Genomic DNA, 26,375 nt, shown 5'->3' on the forward strand with positions numbered 1-26,375 from the left:
CCCTTGATAATTCACTGTTTCTCATTGTCAGTTTCTTCTTATCCCTTGGATCCTTCTCATTCACTTGCCAATGTACCCAGATCATCTTCCATCTTTAAAAACAACTTCAATAAACTGCTCTTTCCTCTTAGGCTATCATCCTAATATGTCCTTTCCTTTGCATTTTTTAATTCCCAGAAAGAGAAGTATATACCCATTGCCTTGATTTCCTCATCTCTTATTCCTCCTTTTGCAATCCAACTCAGGACCTTTTAACTACTAACTCCAATGAACTTTTCCCAGTCTTCATTCTACTTGACTTCTTTGCAGCTTTTGACCCTGTTGATCACCTACTTCCATGTAACTTCTCTGCTTCTATGGCATTTCTCCACCATTATTTTTCTCCTGTCTGTTATTCCTCTTAGTTGAGTCCAACTCTCACCCATTAACCAGTCCCCCAAGGTTCTACCCTTGGACCACTTTTTATACCCTCTTAGTGGTTTCATCTGTGAACTGGATTTTTTGCCTTATTGCCTCTTAATACATGACTCAAATCTTTTTATCCATCCCTAATTTCTCTCCTTAATATCAAGTGTGTACCACCCTGGGAAAGTCACTTAACCTCTGTTTCATTCGGTTTCCTTATCTACCTTCCAGACTTGTGAGAATCTAATGAAATACTGTTTGCAAAGTGCTTTGCAAACTTTAAAGTGCTATGAAAAGTAGTACTAATACTATTGAATACTATTGAATACTAATACTATGAATACTAATATTCAATTCTTCAGTGAAGCTGTGATCTCACTGCTTTGGGTACACATAGGTACATTGCTGTATCTCCAAGGGTGCAAATTGCAATCTAAACATTCCTCATAAAGGGCTCTTGTCTATGTCCTTCAAATACACCCCCAGGGATCAGCCCAGTGTGGGAGAAATGCCTTGTAACTACTGCTTTCTATGCCATTTGAGTAAATGCCTTTTCTAAAAAGCCAGTTGTGTCTGTTAGCTGATTGTCAAGGGGAATCAAGCAGCTAGCTGGCACAGTGGATAGAGCACTGGACTTGGAATCATCAGGACTCATCATGAATTAAAATCTGATCAAAGATACTTAATAGCTGTATGACCCTGGGCACATCATGTACCCCTCTTTACCTCAGTTTCCCCATCTGTACATTTTACTGGAGAAGGAAATTTCAAAGCTCTCCAGTATCTTTGCCAAGAAAACCCCAAATGTGGTCATGGAAAGTCAGACATGACTGAAAACAAATGAACAACAAAAACAACAAGGGGAATCACATTTACCAGGGCTTAGTGAATTCCAGTAACAAGAGAAATGGGTTACCTTAGGACCTGACATTCCAACATGAATTGGGGGAGTGATCCCAGGAGATTGATACAGATATTATCTAATTTAATTCTCAAAAATATTTTTGAGGCAGATGCTATTATTTTCCCTGTTACAAATGAAGAAATAAAGCCAAGAGGTTAAGTGACTAGCCCATGGTTGCACAGTTATTGAATACCTGAAGCAGGATTTAAACCCAGGTCTTCCCGACTCCAAGCCTACTAGTCATTCTGTCTTCCTAGAAGTAACTTAGAATAGAAAACAGAAAACATTACAACGTGGCTGGATATGAGACTATAGAACACAGAATAACAGATATCCAGAGGACATAAGAATATATAGTACATAGAATGCTAGAACTTTGACAGATCTTGGACAATACAGCCTTGGATATTAGAAATGGAAAGGCTCTCAGAATATATAAAATATTTTGAATTGGGAAGGCTTACAGGATATTAATTAGAACTCAAATTCAATTTCTAATAGGGAACATATGTTAGAACTCAAGCAGACTTTAGAATATAGGACATAGGGGGCAGCTAGGTAATTCAGTGAACTGAGATCCAGGGCCACAAACGGGAGGTCTTGGGTTCAAATCTGGATTCAGATACTTCTTAGCTGTGTGACCCTGGGCAAGTCACTTGACCCCTGCTGCCTAACCCTTACCACTCTTCTGCCTTAGAACCAATACACACTATTGATTCTAAGATGGAAAGTAAGAGGTAAAATAAATATTTTTTAAAAAAGAATATAGGACATAAAAGGTTAAAGCTTGGCAAGATCTTAGAAATTTTAGAACTCAAACAGATATTAGAACATAAACAATGGAAATTGAGAGCCATCTCAAGACTTCAGCTATAGAGTGTCATTGCTCAGAAAGTCCTTTGAATGTAGGAAATAGAACCTCCAAACTGGATGAGTCTTTAGAACATTTGGATATGGAATATCATTAATGGCTATAATCTCAAATTTGGACCTCTTAACTGTGTCCATGCCATTTCCTATCTTTTTCTTTCCATCTCATCTTCCTTCCTACTTCTTGCTTTGGAAAGAGTAATCAAAGCAAGCCAACCATACTTAGAAAAGGCATGTCACTCAGGCAGTCCTCCAGTAATTCCATTCATTAACTTTTTCACTTCTCTGAGCAAACAGCCACACCTGCCCACCAGGACTCTATTTGTAATGTTTTACTCTATTAAAAATGCAAATTCCTTGAGGGCAGGGACTGCTTTGCTTTTTACATTTGTATTCCCAGCATTCAACACAGTAATTAATACTTAATAAATGTTTTTATTAGTGCAGATAAAATCACTTTAGATACCACATCTTTCAGGTGACCCAGATTGAGCTTGAAGTCCACCATAGCTCTCTTATCTTTATTTTTCTCAGAACGATTGCTATCTCACCTGGTCTCCCTTATTCTTTCTGGTCTTATTCTTTTAAAGCTGATTTATTTTTTGCCAATTTTTAAATTCATGTTTCATTTGTTCCTATTGGTTTGATTTGTATTACATTCATTCCTGGACTTCAGCAGCCTCTCAAGATCTTTCTGAATGGAGACTGCATAGATTTCAGGAAGAGAGAAACAATAGGGCCATCAAACTCTGCCTTCATCAGAACCCATCTGGTGTGCTGTATTGAGTTTGGGTGCCACAGCCTAAGAAGGACATTGTTAAGCTGGAGAATAATCATAGGGGGCCACCAGGATGATGAAGAGTCTTATGAGGATTGGTCGAATGAAATGGGGAGTTTTCAGCTCGGAAAAGAGAAGACAAGAGACTGAAAAGCTTATAGCTTTCTTTAAGTATTTGAGGGCTGTCACATGGAAAAGAGATGAGACTTATTCTGTTTAGCCCCAGAGGGAGACACAATGGGCAGAAGTAACAAGGACACAATTTTGATGTCAGGAAAAACATCCTAACGCTTAGAGGTGTCTTTAATGAAAAGGATTGCTTTGAACGTTTTGGATCTTTGTTGGAGGTCTCTAAGCAGGGTCTGGATGACCACTTGGGCATGTTTTAATGGGGGCTTCCTTAAGTGTAGGGATTTGATTAGATGGCCAGAGAAGGTCCTTTCAACCTTCTGTCTCCTTGAAGAGAGGTGGTGGGTTGACCATAGATATGGAGAGAAGCTACAGCTAGCGTGTTCCGTTGTTTTGCTTGTGGATTGGAGAAAAGGCAGTAGTCATTTGGAACTCTGTGATTTTTTTTAAAACATCACGACATCTTTTTTCTCTTTGAATTCAAGTCCTGGTATTTCTTTGTATGAAGGAATAAGCTAAACTAAAAGAAGGGGAAGTGACTTGGTGGTAGAACTGAAACCAGAATCCAGGTTTCCTGGCTTTGAGTCCATAGTTAGGCTCCCCCTTTTGAAACACAGAATTGCAGGTATTAGCTGTTAATTCTCATAATATGTAAAATAAGAGTTCTACCATAGCAGTGAACTCAATCGATTGTCCTTTCCTTATTGTTATGCTTCATCTTCTGGCTTTATGTATGGAGTAAAAGTCACTATTAGAATTCATTGGACACTAGATCCCGGCACATAAAAGGGAAAGCAACAAGAACATAGCTAGCTGTTGCCACTTTTTCCAATTCTACAGAAAAATAAGAGGATTACAATTTTGATGAGTTTCAGTAAACCAGGGATTGATTTTGTTTCATCTCTTGAGAAAACAAATGATGACTTTTCCTACTTTTAGCTTTGATAAGTGACATTTGTTGAATCTTGACAGTGTTTAGCCATGGCATGTGAGTTGGCTCTATTCCCAAAACCCAGATGTGGCCAAGCAGCAAGAGATGAGCACCCAGCAGCTATGGGAGGCTTCTGGTCCACTGTACTAAGCCATAGGAGTTGAGCTCCTCAGGATCAAGTCAATAGGCTGGGTGTAGAGGTAAGGGGGGTGTCACAAAAACAAGTCAGAGTACAGATATCAGGAATCTTAGGATGGTAGGAGTTAGGTCAAAGAGCCTTTAGAGTCTTATAACCATGGAAAAATATTCTAAATCATCTAATTAAATAAAAATTTCAAAATGAAATAAAAATAAATAAAATCTAAAAGAGCCTTTAGAGATCACTGAGCCCAGACAATATATTGGAAATTCTGCCAGGTCTTTGTATCCCCAGAGCTTAGTGAGGTACCTATGAGAGTAGGTGCTTAATCAATGCTTGTTAAGTTAAATTGCACCCCGTCCTCACTTAAGGGAACAGAAGCCTAGAGAAGGGAAGATGATACAGATAAGTAGAAAAGCCAGCACTAGGAATCAGTAAGATCTTATTACCAAGCCATCACCAGGAGGAAGTGATTGAGTGGATGAAGGGCTAGAAGCCATCTACTTCAACTCACTCTTCACCTGAGGAAACTGAGGCCTAGGAAAGTTAAGTGGATTGACCAAAGTTATGCAATTAGCGAGCATCAGAATCCTAATCTGAACCCAGATCCTTGTGCTACACTCAAGTCCTTTGACTCCTCTGAGATAACTCTTTCAGGCTCTCCAGAAGGGAGGGGAGACTGATGGCAGCCTGCCTATATGCTTTCAGTTGAGTTTAACCAATAGTAGGTTTCTGAAAAGCCAAGGCAGCTGTCAAAGACTTAAATGATTGTCAGGACTGGCCATTACAATTTGGTGTCCTAAAAAGGGTGTCAGAGTCAGAAGACCTGAATTTCTATCCTGGTTCTGCCACCTATTGTATGAACTGGGTGAAGTTACTTCTGGTCTCTTGGCCTCAGTTTCCTCATCTTTAAAATAAGACTGAATTAGATGATTTTTGAGGCCACTTGCAACCAGTCAGTAAACATTTATTATGCGCTTACTATGAGTCCTTACTGCCATATTGTCCAAATAATTCCAATGAGAAGCAAATCTAGTTGTTTAACTTCCCTATATTGTGAATTTCTTCCTGTGCTGATACTCCAGCAATAGGGGCCACCTGGGTCTTTCTCTTCTTTTTTATTTTTATTTTATTTTATTTTTTAAAAACCTTACCTTCCATTTTGGAATCAATACTATGAATTGATTCCAAGGTGGAAGACTGGTAAGGGCTGGACAATGGAGGTGAAGTGACTTGCCCAGGGTCACCCAGCTAGGAAATGTCTGAGACCAGATTGGAACCCAGGACCTTCTGTCTCCAGGCTTGGCTTTCAATCCACTGAGCTACCCAGCTGCCTCCTCATCTTTTTTTTAAGCACATACACTGTAAAGAAATTTTCTTCTCGGGTCAGGAGAGGCCAGACTCTCAAACTCTAGTCCTCAGGGTTAGTTGTGAGACAACCCCTAAAACTGACACTGTCCAAGAAATCTCTCTTCTCAGGCTAGAAGGGAATCACCTTCTTTTCTAACTAGGAGGCAGAGGTTCATGGAGGGCTACATTGTCCATGAAATCCCCTTTCACCATATAGGCAAACACATATCTACCCCCACCACATAACTTTTCTAGGGCTCAATTTCCCCCTCTGAAGGATGAGGGAATTGGCCTCTGAATGGGCCCTGAAGCAGTGGGTTAATGATGCATGTGCTTCAAATTTTGGAAGGCTAAAGGGAAAAAGTCTTCATCACATGGAATGCTCTCTACCCTTTCATCAGCAGTACTGAACCCCAGTTATTAATTCTGTAGACATGGATAATTTCCTCAGGGAACCTTCAGTTTGCAAAGTAGCTGAGTTGGGAGCTGCCAAGTAACCTTGAACTTTCCAGGCCTTGTGAAGGTCTGATTCCCCACTTTAGAAAAACTCCTGGGGCTGCCTTATTTGTGCTCCTCTGGAAGCAAGATTAACCAGCTGAACCCGAATCAACATGTTCTTTGAATTTCTGACAGTATGGAAAAAATGATCAAGAAGAGCCGAGTCCATGATATGACTTTGCTTTATTGGACGAGGGGCAGAAGGAGCACTCCTAATATTTTCATTATGGTAAAAACCTCGTAGTAAGTCGGACAGCTTGAAGCAGTCTTCACTCCAAAGGGGAAGAATGCTTAGAAATGTAAGTGTCTTTCTCGTGCAGATAGTGGAGAGGACAAGAACATCACTTTGGCAGATCCATGGTCAAAGAGCCTAAGATTAGAGCAATGAGACAGGACGTAGCTTGAAGAGGAGATGACATAAGAGAGGAGAGTGCCTGCCCAAAGCTGTGGGCTTCAAACCCAGAATCGTGGCCTAAGGAAATGGATTCCAGTAGAACCAAGATGTCTGCAGTTCTGCCCACTCTCAGTCCATTAGCTTAAGACCTGAGGACAGCAAGGGGACTTGGTTGGAGAAAATAAGAGCTCACATTTCAGTAGCCACCTCAAGGTTGGCATCCTGTGAGGTAGGTAGTATAAGTATTATTGCTCCAACTGTCATGTGATGCTAAGAAGCCACATGATTAGAACCCAGTAAATGTCTGTCAGGACTCGACTCTTGATCACTGTACTTGAAGGTCCGTACTCTAACTTCTTTAGGCCATTGTGCCTCTCTACAGAATCACGAAGAGGAGGAAAGAATCAAATTGAACTCATTGCATATGTAGAAAAGACCAAAACTAACTGAAAACACATATGTAACATCATAACAATACAAGAGTCGTGTGTTGTTTTAGGGAACCGGGGAAAGGAAAAGAACTCCGGACTTCTCTCTGCAAGCAATATGGGCTTTGGCAACATCAGTAGAGAGGGGAAATGGTAGCATTTGGAACCCAGGAGAATGGCATAACAGATCTGGTAGCTTCAGCTCTTTGAAACATACAGGATTTTTTTTTTTGCTGAGATTCCATTTGATTGATTTATGCACGTTTTTTGCAAAAGTAATTACAAAGAAGGCTAAAGCCAGAGTGAAAAATATTTTCTCTGGCAAGTTTGACTATGTATTGCAGATGTACTTCTTTATCTTCCTTTTATTGATAACTTTATTAAAATTTTTTTTATTGATAACTTTAAAAAATCCCTCACCTTTCATGATGGAATCGATAAGGTTCCAAGGCTGAAGAACTGTAAGGGCTAGGCAATAGGGATTAAGTGACTTGCCCAGGGTCACACATCTGGGAAGTGTCTGAGGCTAGATTTGAACTCAGGACTTCCTGTCCTAGAGATTGCCTGTCTATCTACTGAGCCACCTAGTTGCCTGCAAGAACTTCTTTTTTTTAATCCCTTTATTTTTTCAAAATATCCATTTCCTCCTCCCCTATCTGGGAAACTATCCCTTCTAGCAAAGATTTTAAAAGAAATAGAAAAAAAGTCATTCAACCAAGCTAAACGGTACATCAACAATGTCTGACAGTGTGTGTGAGATTCTTTCTAGGGTTCGGTTTTGTTTTGCTTTGGATTTGTTTTTTGGTTCTTTCCATTTATGTTGTTGTAGTTTTGCATTTATTTTTTTCCATCTCAGATTACCCAAGTCTGTCACTAAAAGTAAGTCTTTCCATGCTGCTCTGAATTCTGTTTCATTCATGTGTTGTAATTAGCCATTGCTTTTTGGCAGTTCTTTGGTACTACAAAAAACAGCTATTATGAATAGTTTGGTGGATGTGAGAGTTTTCTGCCTCTGATTCTCTTAGAATATTTACCTGGTAATGGATACAGACATCAGTTAGGATTTGACTAAAATGGGAAAGTAATTTGAAAGCAGTGACTAAAAAGTCATTTCACTTGTGTAATTTCAAATTGCTCTTCAGAATGGTGGGACTAATTCATGGCTCTATGTGCAGTATACGAATGCATTTTCATTTCTGTAACCTCTGCTGCATAATGTATTCTTATTTTTAAAAAAAAGTTTATTAATATCTTTTGTTTTTACATACAGAAACTCCACCATCTGACCAATCCCAGGGAGCCATCCCATCCATATAACAAGGAATGTTTTTATTAAAAAATTTTGTTTTTAATTGAAAAATTTTATTTAATTAAGAATATTTTTCATGGTTACAAAATTCATGTCTTTTCCTCTCCTTCCCCCTCCCCCGCCATGGCTGATGCACAATTCCACTGGGTTTTACATGTGTCATTGATTAAGACCTATTTCCATATTATTGATATTTGCACCAGGGTGATTCTTTAGAGTCTACATCCCCAATCCTATCCCCATTGAACCATGTGATCAGGCAGTTGTTTTTCTTCTGTGTTTCTACTCCCACAGTTCTTTCTCTGGATGTGGATAGCATCTTTCTCAAGAGTCCCTCAGAATTGTCCTGGGTCATTGCATTGCTGCTAGTAGAGAAGTCAAGGAATATTATTTAAAGAAAAAGAGGAATAAGATAAAAAAAAGTAGTAAAACCTATCAATATATCTGAAAAGTCTGAAAATCTGCACCTCCCACTTCTGTAAAGGAATGATGTTGGGGTATCTTCTTGTATGTTTTCTTTGTGACCGGTCGTGCTTGTTCTTTGGAAGTTTGTGGTATTCACTTTTGATGATTTTAGAGTTGTTCTTTTCATTTGCATTGTTGTATTGATTGTGCATCTTATTTTTTTGGTTCTGCTTCTTTTACTTTCCATCATTTCTTGTGTTTTCCCCATGCTTCTCTGTATTCATCATATTCACCATTTCTTAGAGCACAGTAGTATTGGATTGGGTTTCCAAACAATGGTTTGTTTAGCCATTCCCCCATCAGTGGTTATTTTGTTTCCAGTTTTCTGTAAGTGGAAAAACTGTTGTTACAAATATTTTGGTATATATTAGACGTTTCTTCTTAACATTGGTCTTCTTGGGGTATATTTCTGGTAGTGGAATCTCTGAATCAAAGAATATGGATAAATTTTAGTCTCTTTGCTTAATATCAAATTGCTTTTCATAATTATTATACAGATTAGCAGTTCTGTCAACAGTGCACTAATGTACACTACCTTCTCAAAGCTCCTCCCACTTGACTATTACCATTATTTCTCATCTTTGCCAATTTACTAGTTGTGAAGTGAAATTATAGCATTATTTTGATATGCATTTCTCTCATTCTTTATGACTTGGAGCATTCTTTCGTAGGATGATAAATAGTTTGAAGTTCTTTTAGGAACTGTTTGTATCCCAAGATTATTCAATTTTTTGAGGAATGATTACAGTGTGTGTAAATGTATGTGTAAACACAGACATATATGTGTATAATGTATATATATTTATATATGTATATATAGGTATATTATCTGTATGTCTTGGATACCAAAGCATTATCAGGAAAATTTGATATAAAGTTCCCCCCCATTCATTAGCTTCCTTTCTTATCCTAAATGCATTAATTTCTTTTGTATAGAAGCTTTTCAATTTCATGTAATCAAAATGATTTACTTTATCTGTTGTAATTGCTTCTATTCTTTTTTTTTGTTTGTTAAGACTATATCTCTAGGGAGCAGCAAGATGGCTCATTGGACAGAAAGCCAGGCCTGAAGATGGGGTATCCAGGGTTCAAATGTGGCCTCAGATATTTCCTAGCTATATGACCTCACTTAACCCCATTGCCTGGCCCTTAGTGTTCTTCTACTTTAGAACCAATACATAGTATTAATTCTAAGGCAGAAGGTAAGGAATTTCTTTTTAAAAGAATTATCTCCCACCCATAGTTATGAAAGGTATTTGATCTCCCTTATGATTAGAAGACTGGAAGGCATTGCAATGAAATCCTCTCAAAGTTTTCATTTATAGAAGACTCAAAATTTTTCAGCCATCTCTTCATTTCCTATCAGTTTCTCTACTTGGTTTTTACTCTATGTTCTTATGCCAGCTACCCTCCGGTGGTGCCCTTTCTTTTTTTGCTTCCTTTTGTGTACTGTCTTTCCCCATTAGATTATAAGCTCCTTGAGGGCAAGGACTATCTTTTTTCTTATTTTGTATCCCGAGAGTTTAACACAATGACTAACACGTAGTTAGTGCTTAGTAAGTATTTATTAACAATAACTATTGATTAAGGTTATGTGATCTACTCTTCTAATTTTTTATGGTATGAATTTAAGATTATTTTACCATTTGGGATAATATATAGTATAAGGTATTGATCTAAGCCTAATTTCTATCAAACTGCTTTCCAGTTTTTTTTTCAACAGCTGTTATCAAATAAGGAATTCTTTCTGAAGTAATTTTCCAGTTTATTGAATATTGGTTATCGAGTTGCTTTGTTTCCTGTTCTCCTTTGTGTACTTGGATCCATTTTTCTACTCTATTTTTTAACCATTTAACCAAATTGTTTTCATGGCTACTACATTATAATATAGTTTGAAGACTGGTAGTGTTATTCTTTCATCCCTATTTTTTATTATTTCCCTTGATATTCTAGATCTTTTTTTTCTGGATAAATTTTGTTATTTTATCTGGTGCTGTTTAAAGCATGATTTTGATAGTTTGATATAGCATTAAAATTATAAATCTACTTTAGTAGTATTTTCATTTATATAATATTACCTTGTTTTTTCATTTTTATTAATTTTCTGGGTATAAGGTGAAGCATTAGTTCATTGATTTGCATTTCACTGATTTGGAGCAACCTTTCATGAGTTTGTTAATAGCTTGGAATTTTTCTTTTGAGATCTGTTGTTCACACTCTTTAGTAATTTTTCTGTTGTTGATTGGCTCTTGGTCTTATACATTTGCATTTGTTTCCTATATATCTTGTAAGTCAGCACCTTATCTGAGATACTTGATGAAAATTTTTTTCCCAATTGATACTTTCCCTATGTATGCTAGCTATATTGATTTTGTTCATTTAAACCCTTTTCAGTTTATTGTAATCAGAATGATCTGTTTTGTCTTTTGCAATCATCTCCGTTCCCTTTTGGATTAAGAATATTCTCCCTATTCACAGATGTGAAAAGTATCTTGTGTCCTTCTCTTCCAACTTTTAGTGGTGCGACTTTTTATTTTCCTGTCATATATTCAAAGTGAGTTTATTGTGGTATATGGTGTAAGATGCCAATTTAAACCAAATTTCTGCTAACTTGCTTTTCGGTTTTCCCCAGCAGTTAGCTCTATTCCAAGTTATTTATGTTATTGAGTTTACCAAACATGTTTACTGAATTCATTTGTTTCTGATTTGCTTTATCTAGTGTATTTCTCTTATTCGCCTGCCTTATTTTTGTTATTGTTGTTCAATCATTGAAGTTGTATTATCATATACATATCATATCATATACAACTTCAATGATTGTGTGTATACAAATGTGTATATATATATATATATATATATATATATATATATACACACACACACACCCAATTCATTCCTTCTCTAAGGAATATATTTAAATTACATTTGTATTTTCAAGTGTGTCTTAGGCTTGATTTCTAGATGTATTATATATCTTATAGTAATTTTGAGTGGAATTTCCTTTTCTGTTATCTCCTTCTAGAGAGATACTGATGATTTTTTGTAGATTTATTTTGTTACTACTTTCCTAAACTTATTCATTGTCACAATAAGGTTTTTTTTATGATGCCTTGGTGTTTTGTGAGTAGGCCATTTCAGTATCAACAAATAAGGATAGTTTTGTCTCCTCTTTGCCAATGTTTGAACATTTAATTTCTTACATAGGAAGATGGAACAGCTTTGCTTCATTTCTGTTTTTATGGGGAATATTTCTAATGTGCATCGGTTACAAATACAGGTATCCTTTCACATCACAAGGGTTAGGCCCTGGTGCCCCAATAATCTGAATCTGGAAAATCTGCATAAAATTTTTTGGCTCTACCTTCAGAACCAGAGAAGACTTTCATTTTTTCTTTTTCTTTTGTGGGATGTTTACTGTGTAATTTGTGGTATTAGAAGAGAAAATATATTTATGTTATATAATACTATACATATATTTTATGCATTTCTGAATTTCTAAACTTTTTCTGTGTTTGCTAGCCTTTGTGTCTTGTCTTAGGCTTCTATAAAACTCTTCCAAAATTCCCATTTAATTTCTTATGCTGGCCCACTATATATCAAAACCATGATGGGGAAAGTCACTATGTGAAAGGGATACCTGTAGTGGCTATTGGTTTTAGATTTATAACATTTAGTTATATTAAAATAGTGCTTCTAAACCAATTGCAAATAGAGTTTTTAGTGTAAATAGATATTGTTCATTGTTAAAACCTCTTTTCTTACAAATATAATTAAAGAAGTTAGCAATGATCTTATTTTTATTTAATTATGTAATTGTTTGATTTATTTTCCTGCATCCTTACATCTTGGATATAAATCCAACTTGGCCATAGTGAATAATTTTTGGCTATATTCCTATAATATTTTTAAGACTTTATTTTAAAATTTTGCATCAGTAATTTTCTATACTGGCCTATAGTTCTCTTTCTTTGTCTTATCTTTCCCTGGTTTAAACATTAAATATTTGTCCATCAATCAGTTAATCAGTAAGCATTTACTAATCATATACTATATAAAGGCAAAAGTGAAACAATTAAGGAGCTTACATTTTAATGTAAACAACTTTTCTATATAAATATATAAGCGTTTATTTGATGAATGAAAGATAATTTTGAAAGGGAGAGCACTAGCACCTAGGCACATCTAGAAAGGTTTGATATGGAAGATGATATTTAAGCTAAATATAGAAGAAAACCAGAGATTCAAGATCTAGAGATGAGAAGTGAAAGTATTCCAGGTGGGAAGCTCATTCAATACAAGGAAGTGGAGAGGGAGATGCTATATCTATCACACGTGCAGAACGAGGAGAACTTAGAAGAGAATAATGTGTAGTAAGATTGGAAATACAGAAGGGACAAGGTTATGAGAAAAAAGGTATATGTCAGAGGAGTGTATATTTGATAAAGTAGCACTGTACTTCAATGAGTGAGGGGTGGAGGAAATCAGAATTGCCCTTGAGGAAACTCACTTTGGCAGCAGTGTGGAGGAATCAGTGGAGGCCCAAAAGGAGGCTCTTGGAATGGTCCAGGGAACAACGTGATAAGGGTCTGAGCTAGGCAGAGACTGGGTAAGTTGAGAAGGACCTGTGTAAGAGATGTGGTGGTGAAGAAAAGCAAATTTACCATCTGATTGGATAGAGCTTCTGAACCTGCTTGAGTGAAGGGATAGTGGTGTCTTAGATGGTGAGAAAAGTTCAGGCTTCATTTACTCATTGTCAGTGGCTGCTCTTGGGCTACAACAGCAGAGTTGAGTACTTGGACTAGATGCCGTAGGTGTGCAACTTACAAATTGCAGTGACTCAGTTCTAATTTTTTTGAGTGCTAAGCTTTTTGAGTACCACACATACCTCCATACCATAAAATTTTATTTTGTTTTTATGATCAGTGTGTATCCATCATTCATGTCAAAGGAAGAAAAGGAAAAAAATGACACTTTTTTGAGCTAAGGGCCAAGACTGAAATTTCTCCCAATGAGATGAAGGACTTTCAACCGTTATGTTATTGAAAAATCATTGGCTTTGGAAATTAGCTTTTACTTGACAATGTTTATTAATGAATTCATTCCCAAATAACAAGAAAAAGAACACTAATATGTGAAAAACTTGAATGGAGACAGTCATACAAGCACAAGTGATAGCAGCTTATTTTATACATTTCCTGTGCTGTCAAAAATTAAATGATGCAAGATCTCCATTTCCACACAAATTTGCAACATATATTTTTTTCTGACCCCAACCTATAGTTCTATCAGCATTTTGCAATTTCAAAGGAGATTCTATAGTTCGAGATCTATTTAACAGAGGAACTCTCACTTAACTTTCAATTGGAAATGATTATAATTTGCAAAGTAAAGACATGCTAAAGGACAAATATCAAGAGAAGATCCAGTAAGATTCTATGAATGCCTTTTAAGAGATGAATATACACAAAATCATATGCTTATGAGTTGATATTAGTATTTGGCTGTACCTATATGTGTCAAGAAATTTTCAGAGATAAAGTAAAAAATCTTATTACAAATCAATATTAATAGATGAACATTTGAAATTTGATTTTGCTGATAGGAAACATTAACTTGCAACACCTATTAAGTGAAATGTTTTCGCAATAATTCCATTCATATTGGTAAACCCATATTACCAAAAAGTATTATTATTATTTATTATATGATTGTATTCTGGATTTTGCAAATAAAAATTTCTTTTCTTCTTTAACTATCTGGCCCCATGTTGGTGAACCTATTGCATGTGTGCTGGAGCATGCTGGAGGGGGCTTCTCCCTTTCCCCTCTCCACGTGCACCTGAGGACATTTCTCCTGTCACCCACCCCTCTGCCCAGCAACCCAATGGGAGTGCTTCCTCCTTCTTCTGTATGGGGTAATGCTGGAGGCTTACATGCGGTATGAGGGTTGCAGTTTGGATACTTGGTCTCTAAAGTCTCTAAAAGGTTCACCATCACTGATCTGGCCTTTTACAGAAAATTTGCTACTTCCTGCATTACACCAAAGGCAGCTAAGTGGTGTAAACCTTGAAATTTCTTAGACTTGTGAATGTTGGAAATTTCACCATTGGAAAGTTTCATACTTGGAAAAAAATTCCTACTGATAGGAAATTTCAGGGGGGATTGTATTTTAATTTAAAATCTAAGAATTTTTTTATTTTTGAATTTTTTTTGTTTGAGATTGTATTTTTATAAAAATCCAAGAATTTTGAATTTTGTTTAAGATTTTACTGTTATAAAAAAATCAAAGATTTTGATTCTGTTTGAGAAAAGATCTTCAAGAAAGAAGCTTGAAGCTTTTATATCCAGAGAATGAATTGTTGCAGAAAGATGCCGAAAACCTACACTTCATCAAGGAGATCAAGAATGAACTTTGGATATGATTGATTGGACTGAACTTTTGATTGAACATTTATTGTAATTGTACACATTTATGCCAAAAGGAACTGCCCCTAATTTGGCTTTCTGTCAATGCGCCTAGCAAAACATTGGTTTTGCTTTCTTTTCTTTTCTATTTCCTCTATCACTATTCTAATTTCTCTTAGAAAATTGAATATTGTGTATATCTATACTTAGAAGTGCATTTAGAACTACAAAATGATTATGTTAAATGATCAATGGGGAGACTAGTCTCCCAATGATCATCAGGGGAGATTGTAAACCTTGAAATTTCTTAGACTTGTGAATGTTGGAAATTTCACCATTGGAAAGTTTCATACTTGGAAAAAATTTCCTACTGATAGTAAGAACTCTATTGGAATGTGAACCCCCTTGGCATGGGAGGATTCTTCTCCTCCCTACTTGACACTGCTTTAGGACAGAAACCTTTTGCTGAACAATGGAAAGGGCTTTGACCTATGCTTAAGCATAGAACAGGAAGTTCTTTGAGTCATGATTGATTTTAGAATTGATACAATAGAGATACTTGGAATGACAGAACCAGGTCTTGGAACTTACAATCTCCACCCTACTCAGTCTAACAGGATTTAGGAAGGGCTGCAGCAAGGATCAAGATTTAATTATTTGAGAATATGACCTTCAAAAGACATGTGCAAAGGGGCAGATCTCTGGGCGGTCCTGGGTTAAGCTAGAGCCACCATTGGCACAGGGAAGACATGGACAGTGATTGGTAGATGTGAGAACTGAGGGGAGGGAACTTAGATGGTTTCCTTAAAGATAGAGGGGGTCTGAGGACTAGGTGGTTGGAGAGGTTTTGCTCTGAGAGGTTGTGCTCTGAGAAGTTTTGCTCTGAAGGAAGCTGGAAGTGGAGGCCCCTGAGACTGTTTCTCCATTTTGGTCACGTGAGTGATAGGGACTGATCTCTTTTCTTTGCCTCAGTCTCCCCAGTCTCCCCTAAATTTTAACTGTTACAGTGGCCCAGTGGATGGAGTCCTAGAAGTCCCAAAGATCTAAATTCAAATCTGTCCTCAGACACTTCTAGTTAAGTGATCCCAGGCAAATCACTTTACTCTGCCTGAAACCAGATTTTGCCTTTGGACCAGATTTATTCCAAGTTCTCTTCCAGCTTAGAGATTCTTTGCCTTTAAGATGAATTTCTATGTAGAAAAATTAAACAATATTCTTCCTCCCATCATGATTAATCTAAAGTTTATTCAACTCATGTTGGAATTTATATCTGGGGGATTCCCCCATTTCAAATTCAACTCCTGAGGTCATAGCATATTTGTTCTAAATGAAAAGCAATTATCTTTCCACTAACTTATCCGAAACTCTTGCTGAAAAGAAGCTATTGGTATATTAAAAGATCTACAAATAGATAAGAGCAATTATGCATACATTTAAAAATTAGCCAATTATGGTTAAATTATGCCATTTAGTTAGTAGTTTAACAAAATGTAAATCTTTCCCACATGAAGCTTTGCCCCAAATTGGTAAGATTGCTTCTGACCATCTGGTTCTAACAAAAGTGACAAGATTTCAATTTTCCCCTATAGCTGCTGAATTTAAAAATGGGGAGGAGAAAAGGGGAAACTGTTCTACAGAGAACATGGCTATTTTGGAAATAAATGATACATTCACTAGGATTAATTACAACGTTTCAGGCACAGTTAGAAAAGCCAAGGGCAGAAGTTTACAGTTTCCTTTCTTTAAGGGAGATACTTTCTTGGGTGAGCTATTAGATTTGATAGCTACTACTATGTAGGCCATTTGAAAAATATTTTACAAAATATAGGAAGAATCTATGAGTTTCTCAGGATAAGGACCTCCCAGTTTGGGAAGGAATACCACCAATGCAGATGAGAATACTGTTTAGCCATTTCTGACTGGCCCTTCCTGATCCCATTTTGGGTTTTCTTGGCAGAGGTACTGGAGTAATTTGCCATTTCCTTTTCCAGCTGAGGAACTGAGGCCAACAGAGTAAAGTGACTTGCCCAGGGTCACACAGCTATTCTGAGACCACATTTGAACTCAGGTTTCCCCAACTCTTATTCTAAGAGCCTTTGTCCTTTATGGTAAGAATTTAGTACATTTACTACCTAGAACTCTCTTGGGTCTCAGTTACCATTGTGGTGCCTCTATCTATAAACTAGGGTTCTTTTGTATTTTGAAACAATCATATTCCTGGCAATCTAGATTACTTGAATGCACAGGTATAACCTATATCCAACTGCTTGCTGCTTCAGGGAAGAGGGAGGGAAGAAGAGAATCTGAATTGCAATATGTCAGAAGACTATCAGCAAAAATGGTTTCTACATGCAGTTTTTAAAAAGTCTTCAAACATTTAGATGGGGCAAGTAAGCAAAGAAAGAGAATATGATGCCCTGGAGTGAGACCTCTAGCATTAACCCTGTCCTGTGTGAGCCTAAAGTCCTGGGCCATGAATTCCACTACAATACTCTTATCTGTGTATGTGGTGCTTATCTCCACTAAAATGGAGGTCCTATGAGGGCAGGAATTGTTTCATCCTCTCCTTCCATCCCTTGTGCTTAGCACAGTGCCAAGAACTAGTAGGTGTTTAATAAATTCTTATTCTGTTTAGAAAGAAATAAATAAGCATATTCCTGTGTTAAGCACATGATGAAACAGCTAGGTTGTACAGTGTGTAGAGTGCTGAACTTGGAGTCAGGAAAAAATGAGTTTGAATCTTGCCTCAGCTAGTTACTAGCTGTGCGGGGAAGTTATTTAACCTCTCTCAGCCTTAGTTTCTTCATCTGTAAAATGGGGCTAATAATAATAGTAGCTAGGTGGCACAGTGGATAATTCTTCAAGCTTAGACTTAGGAACACTTGAGTTCCAATGCAATCTGAGGCACTTGCTAGCTCTGACCCTGGGCAAGGCACTTCACCCTGTTTGCCTCTGTTTCTTCATGTGTAAAATGGACTGGAGAAGGACGCGGCAAATCACTCCAGTATCTTTACCAAGAAAACCCCAAATGGGATAACAAAGAACAGGGTATGACTGAAATGCGTAAAAGATAAACAACAAATAGTACATACCTCCCAGGGTTGTTATGAGAATCAAATAAGATCACGTATCTGTGCTTTGCAAATTTCAAAGTATTAAATGAATGCTAGCTATCATGAAAATAGTGCTAATGAAAACCAAAGAGAATGTAATAATTTCATTTGAAAAGAGCTCATTTGGATTTCAGCCCTTGTTCTTATTCTGGGTCTTTAGAGAGGCATCATTACATATTAGGAAGAGTGGGGGCAAGGCATTCAAAAGACCTGATTCGGAATCCCCAAATCATGACTTATATAATCAGCGATGACCTTGTTGTAGTTAAAATCTCAGCTTGAATATTTCCATTTGTGCAATGAGACTAATAATCTTGACCCAACCTATGTCGCAAGCTTCTGATGAAGCTTTAACCTGGTAGAGTTGGTAGAAGGAACAGATGAACTAATGGAAATCAGATGCTATAGATGTGAGCCATTTACTCCAACCGAGTTGGTAGAGCTCTCAATAGTCATCTAGTATAGACAGTACCTGAAAAAAAATGCCTTACTACTTGTGGCCATCTATCCTGTGAACATCTCCAAACACTATAGTGACTGATCTTTTCCTTTGCCTGATTCTCTTTGGTCTCCTGACCAGTTCTAGTTCCCTTAAGCAATTTTTTAAACCCTCACCTTCCTTCTTGGAATCACCACTGTGTATTGGCTCCAAGGCAGAAGAGCAGTAAAGGCTAGGCAATGGGGGTCAAGTGACTTGCCCAGGGTCACACAGCTGGGAAGTGTCTGAGGCAAGATTTGAACCCAGGATCTCCTGTCTCTAGGCCTGGCTCTCAATCCACTGAGCTACCCAGCTGCCTCCCAATTTTTAATTTTAAACTAGAGTTAATCGGAAGATACTAAGTTTAAAAGAGCAGAATGAGCCCAAATGGGGCCTATTAAGAAAACCCCAACACTTCTGAAGCAGCCCCATTCCACTTTGTGAATATTCTAATTGTTAGGAAATCTTTTTTGAAATGAAGACTAAATTTGCTTCTGCAACTCTGTCCAGTCCTCCTAGTTCTGTCTTTTGGGGGCAAAAGAGAATGAATCTAATCATTCTTCCATATGAAATTCTTTTGAGCACTAGAAGACAGTTATCATATTCCCCTGGAGCCTTCTCTTCTCCAGGCTAAACATCAGTTCCTTCAACTGATCTTTATGTAACACCTCTTTCAGCAGAGCTAGACCAACTCACAGAAGAGGTATAAGTCCCTAAAGACCATAGCAGTTGTTTTTCTTCCAAGCAGAGAAGAGGAGACTTATTATGAAGTCAGACCTGAAGGGTGGGGAGAATTTGAGAAAGCTCTCTGAAGAGGAAGAAGAGAGTTGAAGAGAGCATAGTGCAGCACCAACAGCAGCAGAAGGGGGTTCCTTCTCAAGAGACTGAATGCCTGAAGGCTTTTCCTTGCCATGGCTCACACCTCCAACTTGGCTTAGTAAGAGAATCCAGAAAAGGGCTTCTCTGAGAAACCATTGGAACAATGGCGGATGTACTCCACTCTCTGTTTCTGTTTTGGGTTATTATTGTGGGAGTAGTGAGGGTTGAGGTTAATTACTAAGGGTTGCTTTGTGTTTGCCTTACTTTGGTTTAATAAAGATAAGATCATTTTAGTGGCATCTTAAGTTTTATGTTTTGCTTATAGAAAGTGTTAGAAGGAAAGGAAATCTAGGCCTGGCATATGAAACTTTGCCTGGGGGCTCAGAGCATCCTGGGAATCATATATACACTTTTCATTTTTCAAGGTTTTTTTAGCTTTTTGTTTGTTTTTTAGCTTAATAGAGACAGGAAGCCACCTAGAATTGGACCCTTACAATGATTTGGGCCATGAGCTTTTGTGTTTTCTTTCATTCACTTAAAAGAGGGGAAGAGAATAGAGACCTCAAGAAGGTCATGACCTGAGTGGACAACACCTACATAATATATTCTCTCATGGTCTTTTACCATCTTGGTTGCCATATTCTAGACTTGATAGCTATTATTAATATTAAATGAAATCATGTATATGAAAGCATGTTTGAACCATAAAACACTCTAGAAATGTAGACTAAAATTCGATGAGTTGGGCCCACATTGAAGGAAAATTAGTTATCAACTTACCATACCTATGAGGTGTCCCCAGAGCATAGATATAAGTCTTAGTCCAAGAAGGCTTCTCTAACCTCTGTAAGCCATGGATTAGCTAGAACTAGGAGCTTAGAGGAATATATTTGAATCTGGATTCTCCTCATCCCATGGAAGTGAAAGAAGTGTAGAAAGTAACAAATGATGGAATCCACAAAAATATTGAAATTTGACCATCTCTTTTTTTATTTCTTCTAAAATTTTCAGAAATTCTAAAGATCTATGATTTTGTCGATGTGGTGGGGTACTCCTGTCCTACCACTTTATTCTGAAAGGGCATAAAATGGTGGTTCAAGAACAGCAAAAGAATATTAAATGGCATCAGGTGGTACTCTAAAGTTTTCAAACCATCTTCCATACAGAGTATTATTTGATCCTTACAAAAGGAAAGCGGCTATAAAGATGTTATTCCCATTTTACAGGTAAGGAAGCAATGACTAAGAAAACTCTTACCCATAGTCCCACAGCTAGGAAGTTTCTGATGTGGTATTTGAACCTAGGTGTTACTCCAAATCCAGTATTTATTCACTATGTGGTAGAAAAGAGAGATGGATATAATAATTACTTAGTACTAGCTAGTTCTTGGACCATTCACTTCCCAAGACTGGGCCTTGTTTTCTGTATCTAGGAAAAGCTGAGGGAGAAGGGGAAGAGGAGGAGGAGCTACCTAAGTACAAAGAGTCTTGCTTTAGGAATTTCTACTTTATCTTCTTATCTTCCTTCTTCCCCCTCAGGGGAATTACAGATTTCTTTTCTTTGCTCAAGGCTCTGGTTCTCCTGGTCTCCAGCAGATTTCTAGTCCCCTGAAGCAATTTTTTTGTTTTCTGCTAGAACTGATGGACAGATATTAATTTAGAAAGAGCAGAATAAGCCCAAATGGGGAAGATAAATGTTTCACTTCAGTAATCTACATTTCATTGTCTGTAGCAGCTGAAAGGATTCTCAGTTCAAACTTCTTTCAGTTTTCTTAGCTTTCCTGGAGATGATTCCATTTTCCTCTCTAGTCTATCCCTTTTAGTGGCCAAGCTCACCTTGTAGCCATGGATGTTGAACACTAAACCAATTTTATTTTATTGTTATTGTTATTATTTTTTAACTCCTTACCTTCTGTCTTGGAATCAATACTGTGTATTGGTTCCAAGGTAGAAGAGCAGTCAGGGCTAGGCAATGGGGGTTAAGTGACTTGTCCAGGGTCACACAGCTAGAAAGTATCTGAGGCCACATTTGAACCCAGGACCTCCCGTCTGTGGGTCTGGCTCTCAATCCACTGAGCCACCTAACTGCCCCCATACTAAACCAATTTTAGGAGACCTTCAAATATTTGAGCAACCAAGCTTAGATTTTCAAAGACAAGAATAGAACTTTTGAGGCAGGCCCCAAATATTTATTCAACCCTGCTAGTGCACTAGGTGCTGTGCTAATTTCTGGGGATACAAAGACAGAGGAATAAGGGCCCCTACCCTTAAAGAGCATACAGTCTAGTTAGGTGAGACCATACACACATGAGTATAATAGTTTGCCTTACTGAGACATTCCAAAACTGAAGCGAAATCTAAAAGGGAAGCTCTTATATAGATAGATATATTGGAAGGGGGACTGGGGTTTGAATAGCCCAATTGCATATTAAAAATGTTGGAAGAGAACTAACTAGCCTTTCAGGCTGAGACCTTTCAAACCTTTGTCCCTACCCATTCAAAGAAGTTTGGGAAGTAAAACCTGATGAATTGGGCTTCATGCCCATAACTAAGATCGAGTCTTTTACTGAGAAAACTCTGAACCAGGAAAGATTGTTGACCAAGACAAGGCTAGGGCTCTCCCGCCTCTTGGATGGTGGTAACAAACCTCAGGATTTTGATGGAATCTATGCCAGTGCTAGGCTAAGGATCACTGCCTTGCCTGCAAAAGCACATTAACATTCCAGCTGAAAAGAACATTGGACCAGACAGCTGAGGCCAAGGGACTAAAGGTGATGAAAGACGGCAGCTACTCATCAAAGAGTGAAATCCAAGGAGTCAGAGCCCTTCTAACCATCTAGTAGAAATGTGCCCAGTGAAAACCACTGGAGCCAAAACATCTTGCACAACCTAGTCTGCAGCCCAGAAGCAGAGTGACTTTTCCAGTCTCAGCTGCAGCTGAATCTGGTGACAAGTTCGGGAAGCAGCCAAGTGACTCGTTTAATAGAGTCTAATAGCAAATTGACCCATACAGCTGAGATTTCATACCCCCCAGTGAACAATGGGGCAACTCTACCATCACTGCCATGTTCTACAAGAGACTTTGCAAGGACTTCTTGGAGAAAGAAAGTCCATTAAGTTTCTATATTTCCGGAGTTGTGAATGTCCATTCTTTTAATAACTTATATCAGTCACAAACAATTGTTACAAGAACTTTTTATTTCTTTTCATTCAATTTTATGATGCCATTCCTCCTACAACATTTGATTGATTAAAGCCTGTTTCTTGTTAATATTAACATTCCTGGCTAAAACCTAACTCAAGGACTGATCCTATTAAGGGCAGATTTTTGACATTCCTGAATAGGAGCCAAGAGAAGAGAAAGAAGGGAATATATCATGTACAAAACGTTTGAAACCTGCCCAAAGCGATTTAGCTAATTCTATTTGTGGAAGTATTTTCGTGAACCTTTGGTTATCTTTTTGACATGTAAATCTGTTCCTTTCAATTAGCCCATTGTAACTTCTTTAAAATATAACTTATAATTTTGTATGGGTAGAATTTTACAAACTTACTATTTAAATCTGTAATTTAATCCGTTTCCTAATTTGTTCTAAGTTCATTCAACCTTAATTGAAGGAATCATAAGACAAAGTCTGTTTGAGTAGGCTTGTGTGGCCTTTATGGCCATACAGATTGTTATATATTAAAAAAAACTTATCTCTGTCTCTGTGTTGTAATGTCCACTATAAAGGCTTTGTCAGAAATTTCATTTTTGGTTCAGGATTATTTTTCTAAATCCTGAGCCTATGCTTAAGCATAATAAAACCTAGGTTTTTAGCTCTATAATTTCTGCATTGTGATAGATTTATTCGGCAGCAGTTACCTATCCTACGAATTCAATAGGGAGATATTTTCCCCATAACACAGCAGTTATTTTATCCATCTCTGCAATAGTCCTTACAAAATTTGATATACAACCATAATAGGAGACTAGCAACTTGTGCCAGGATTACTTCTATTTGAGTTCCATCTAAAAAAGATGAGAACAACATGATAGCAATAATAAAGAAATACTGGACTCATAACCCAAGATAGCTATAGAAAGATTACCAATTAATCATTAAAAAGGAGGAATTTGATTGGTAGATGCTCTCAGAACACATTGCTTGAAGGAGTTCCACACCAATAAAAATACAGATTCAGACCATAATAATAATCATCATCATGACAGTAATTATAACTGACACAAAGGCACATTAGTTATTTTTTGTTGTTGCGTTGTTTCAGTATGTCTGCTCTTCATAACCTCTTTTGGGGGTTTTATTTGCAGAGATACTGGAGTGATTTTCCATTTCCTTCTCCAGCTCATTTTCCAGATGAGGAAATTGAGCCAAACAGGTGAAGTGGTGAAGTGACTTGCCCAGGGTGACAAAGCTAGTGTCTGACACCAGATTTGAACTCAAGAAGATGGACTTCTGGACTTCAGATCCAGTGTTCTATCTACTGAGCTGCTTCATATGAGTTATACCTTGTCTCAAATTTAGTGCTTTTATCTTCCCTCTTTGCCTTGTTCCCAAGTCATTTGCCAGAACCACATTTCCTAAAACATTACGATTCGGCTTTGTGCCTTTCTCCCAAGCCAGCAGTTCTCTAGGGGGGTTGAAAGCTTGCATCTGGAGTATACACTAGGTGCCTACCACCTTCTGTCTGGTCTTCCTTATTTTCTGAATGGCCTGCCCATATCCATGTCTACTGTGATGCCACACTCCTCCAGTGTGGCTGAGATCCCTGCCCATGTGTTATTTTGTGAAAATGATCTCTGTCCTGGTACCCCTGACATATAAGCCCACAGCTCAAAGGAGCATAATTTACAAATTGTATTAGATATCAACCAAGTTCACATCCTGGTCGTATGTGCTGGCTGAATCAGCAGAAGCTGTCTAGGCACTGCTGTCAGGGCCTTTTGGTCCTATGATATGCAACTCTCAGATAAGTTCCTGATGTTTGTGGGGAAACCAGCAGAACACCAGAAGGTGCTAGTAATTTTGAGATGATGCAGATGTGTTCATTTTAAAGTTTTACCAAGAGCTTTGAGATGCTTTGGATATGTTCATGAAGTAGACTACATGGCAGGAGTTTGAGGTCTCAGAGGTTTTTGAGGGAACAGACTAATGGGCATTTAATCAGTGGAGAAGATGGACTAATTTGTATGTGGTAAGAAAGATATGGGACTGCTTGAAGCCTATTAAAGGGCATGTGAGTTCTCTTTCTGTTCATCCATCTGACAAATAAGCACTCTGAGCAGAAACAGACAAGACATTACAAACATGGAACCTTATTGAAAGAAGATGGGGGGGGGGGCGCAGCTGGGTAACTCAGTGGATTGAGAGCCAAGCCTAGAGTCAGGAGGTCCTAGGTTCAAATCTGACCTCAGACACTTCCCAGCTGTGTGACCCTGGGCAAGTCACTTGACCCCCATGGCCTAGCCCTTACCACTCTTCTGCCTTTATTGGCTCCAAGATAGAAGGAAAGGGTTTAAAAAAAAAGAAAGAAGATACGCATTTATAAAAAATATAAAACAAAATGCTCACATAGTTGAGTGGTCCCCTGGTGGAGAGAAGTATATAGTCAACACCATAAACCAGATAGATATCTACCTACTGGATACTATATCCATCACTGCCATCTTTACCACTGGAAAAGGAATTTCTTCTTTTAAATTTATTAAAGATTCCATACTTGCTGTGGCTGGAAATGAAGATTATAAGGTTATTTAACTGTGATTCACTAAAATGTTTCTGCAGATTTAAGGCTCACAAAAACAGAGTACAAGACAATTGTAGCTTTCAAGTCCAGAGTACCATGTTATTGTTATAGCATTGAATGATAGCTTCATTAAAATGTGGAGGCATAACCCAAATAAGAAAACTCCCTTATCTTTACTATCTAAAGTAAACACTAAAGCCATACTCACATTCTTTGGAATATGGCTGGACAAAGATGTGGACACCAAAGATCAATTTCCTACAGCCATAGTCCCTTCTGTAAAAGAACAAGAGTTCAAAACTAGCCAAAACAAATTTGATGATTCGAAAGGAAAATAGCAACAATCCAAGAAATTTGGTGAGACTAAGGATAGTAAAAATCAACAAAAGTAGAAAGCCTAGTGTCAGTGAAGAAAAGAAAATTGGAAGATATACTAGAAAAGAAGAGAAAAAAGAAAGTACTAATCATTGATAAATCTTTGAAAATTGAAAAAAAACAAACCCTTAGAATGGTCCTCTTAAATTTTCATTAGGTCCCTGCTGACTAGAGTAACCAATTCTAATGCATGGTTATGCAAATGATACTGTCTGCCTCTCCAACCCTTCCCATTCTTTTCCTCATCACTGCCTACCTTCCTTTACCATCTCTGAATTCCTTTGGCCACTTGTCTCTTTACTTTCTATAGTGTTTTCCCTTAAGCCCTGGTCTACTTGGATAGCTGTGAAACTAGTGCTTGGGGCTCCTAAAGAAATTGTAAAGCAAAATACCACTGTTTTAAATTTAATTCTCAGTTTAATAAGCTGTCCAGTATAGCTTTTTTTTTTGAACATTATTTTATTTGGTCATTTTCATACATTGTTCATTGGAAACAGATCATTTTCTTTTCCTCCTCCCTCCCAATACCCCCCCACCTTTTCCCTAGCCTACCCACGATTCCTCTGGGTATCACATGTGTCCTTGCTCTGAACCCATTACCTTGTTGTTGGTATTTGCATTAGGGCGCTCATTTAGCATCTCTCCTCAATCATATCCTCTCAACCCCTGTAGTCAAGCAATTGCTTTTCCTCAGTGTTTTTACTCCCTCAGTTTGTCCTCTGCTTGAGGATAGTTTTTTTTTTCTCGTAGATCGCTGCAGGTTGTTCAGGGACATTGTAAAGCCATTACTGGAGAAGTCCATTACGTTCTCTTGTACCACAATGTGTCAGTCTCTGTGT

At 37.6% G+C, this 26,375-nt stretch overlaps 1 pseudogene; it reads left to right on the plus strand.

The window, feature by feature from the left end:
• Positions 1 to 25,693, plus strand: part of LOC100617314 (p21-activated protein kinase-interacting protein 1-like) — a 49,334-nt pseudogene extending 23,641 nt beyond the window's left edge.
• The last annotated feature ends 682 nt before the right edge of the window (positions 25,694 to 26,375 follow it).

This window comes from Monodelphis domestica, chromosome X, assembly GCF_027887165.1.
Source record: "Monodelphis domestica isolate mMonDom1 chromosome X, mMonDom1.pri, whole genome shotgun sequence".
Lineage (NCBI taxonomy): Eukaryota > Metazoa > Chordata > Mammalia > Didelphimorphia > Didelphidae > Monodelphis > Monodelphis domestica.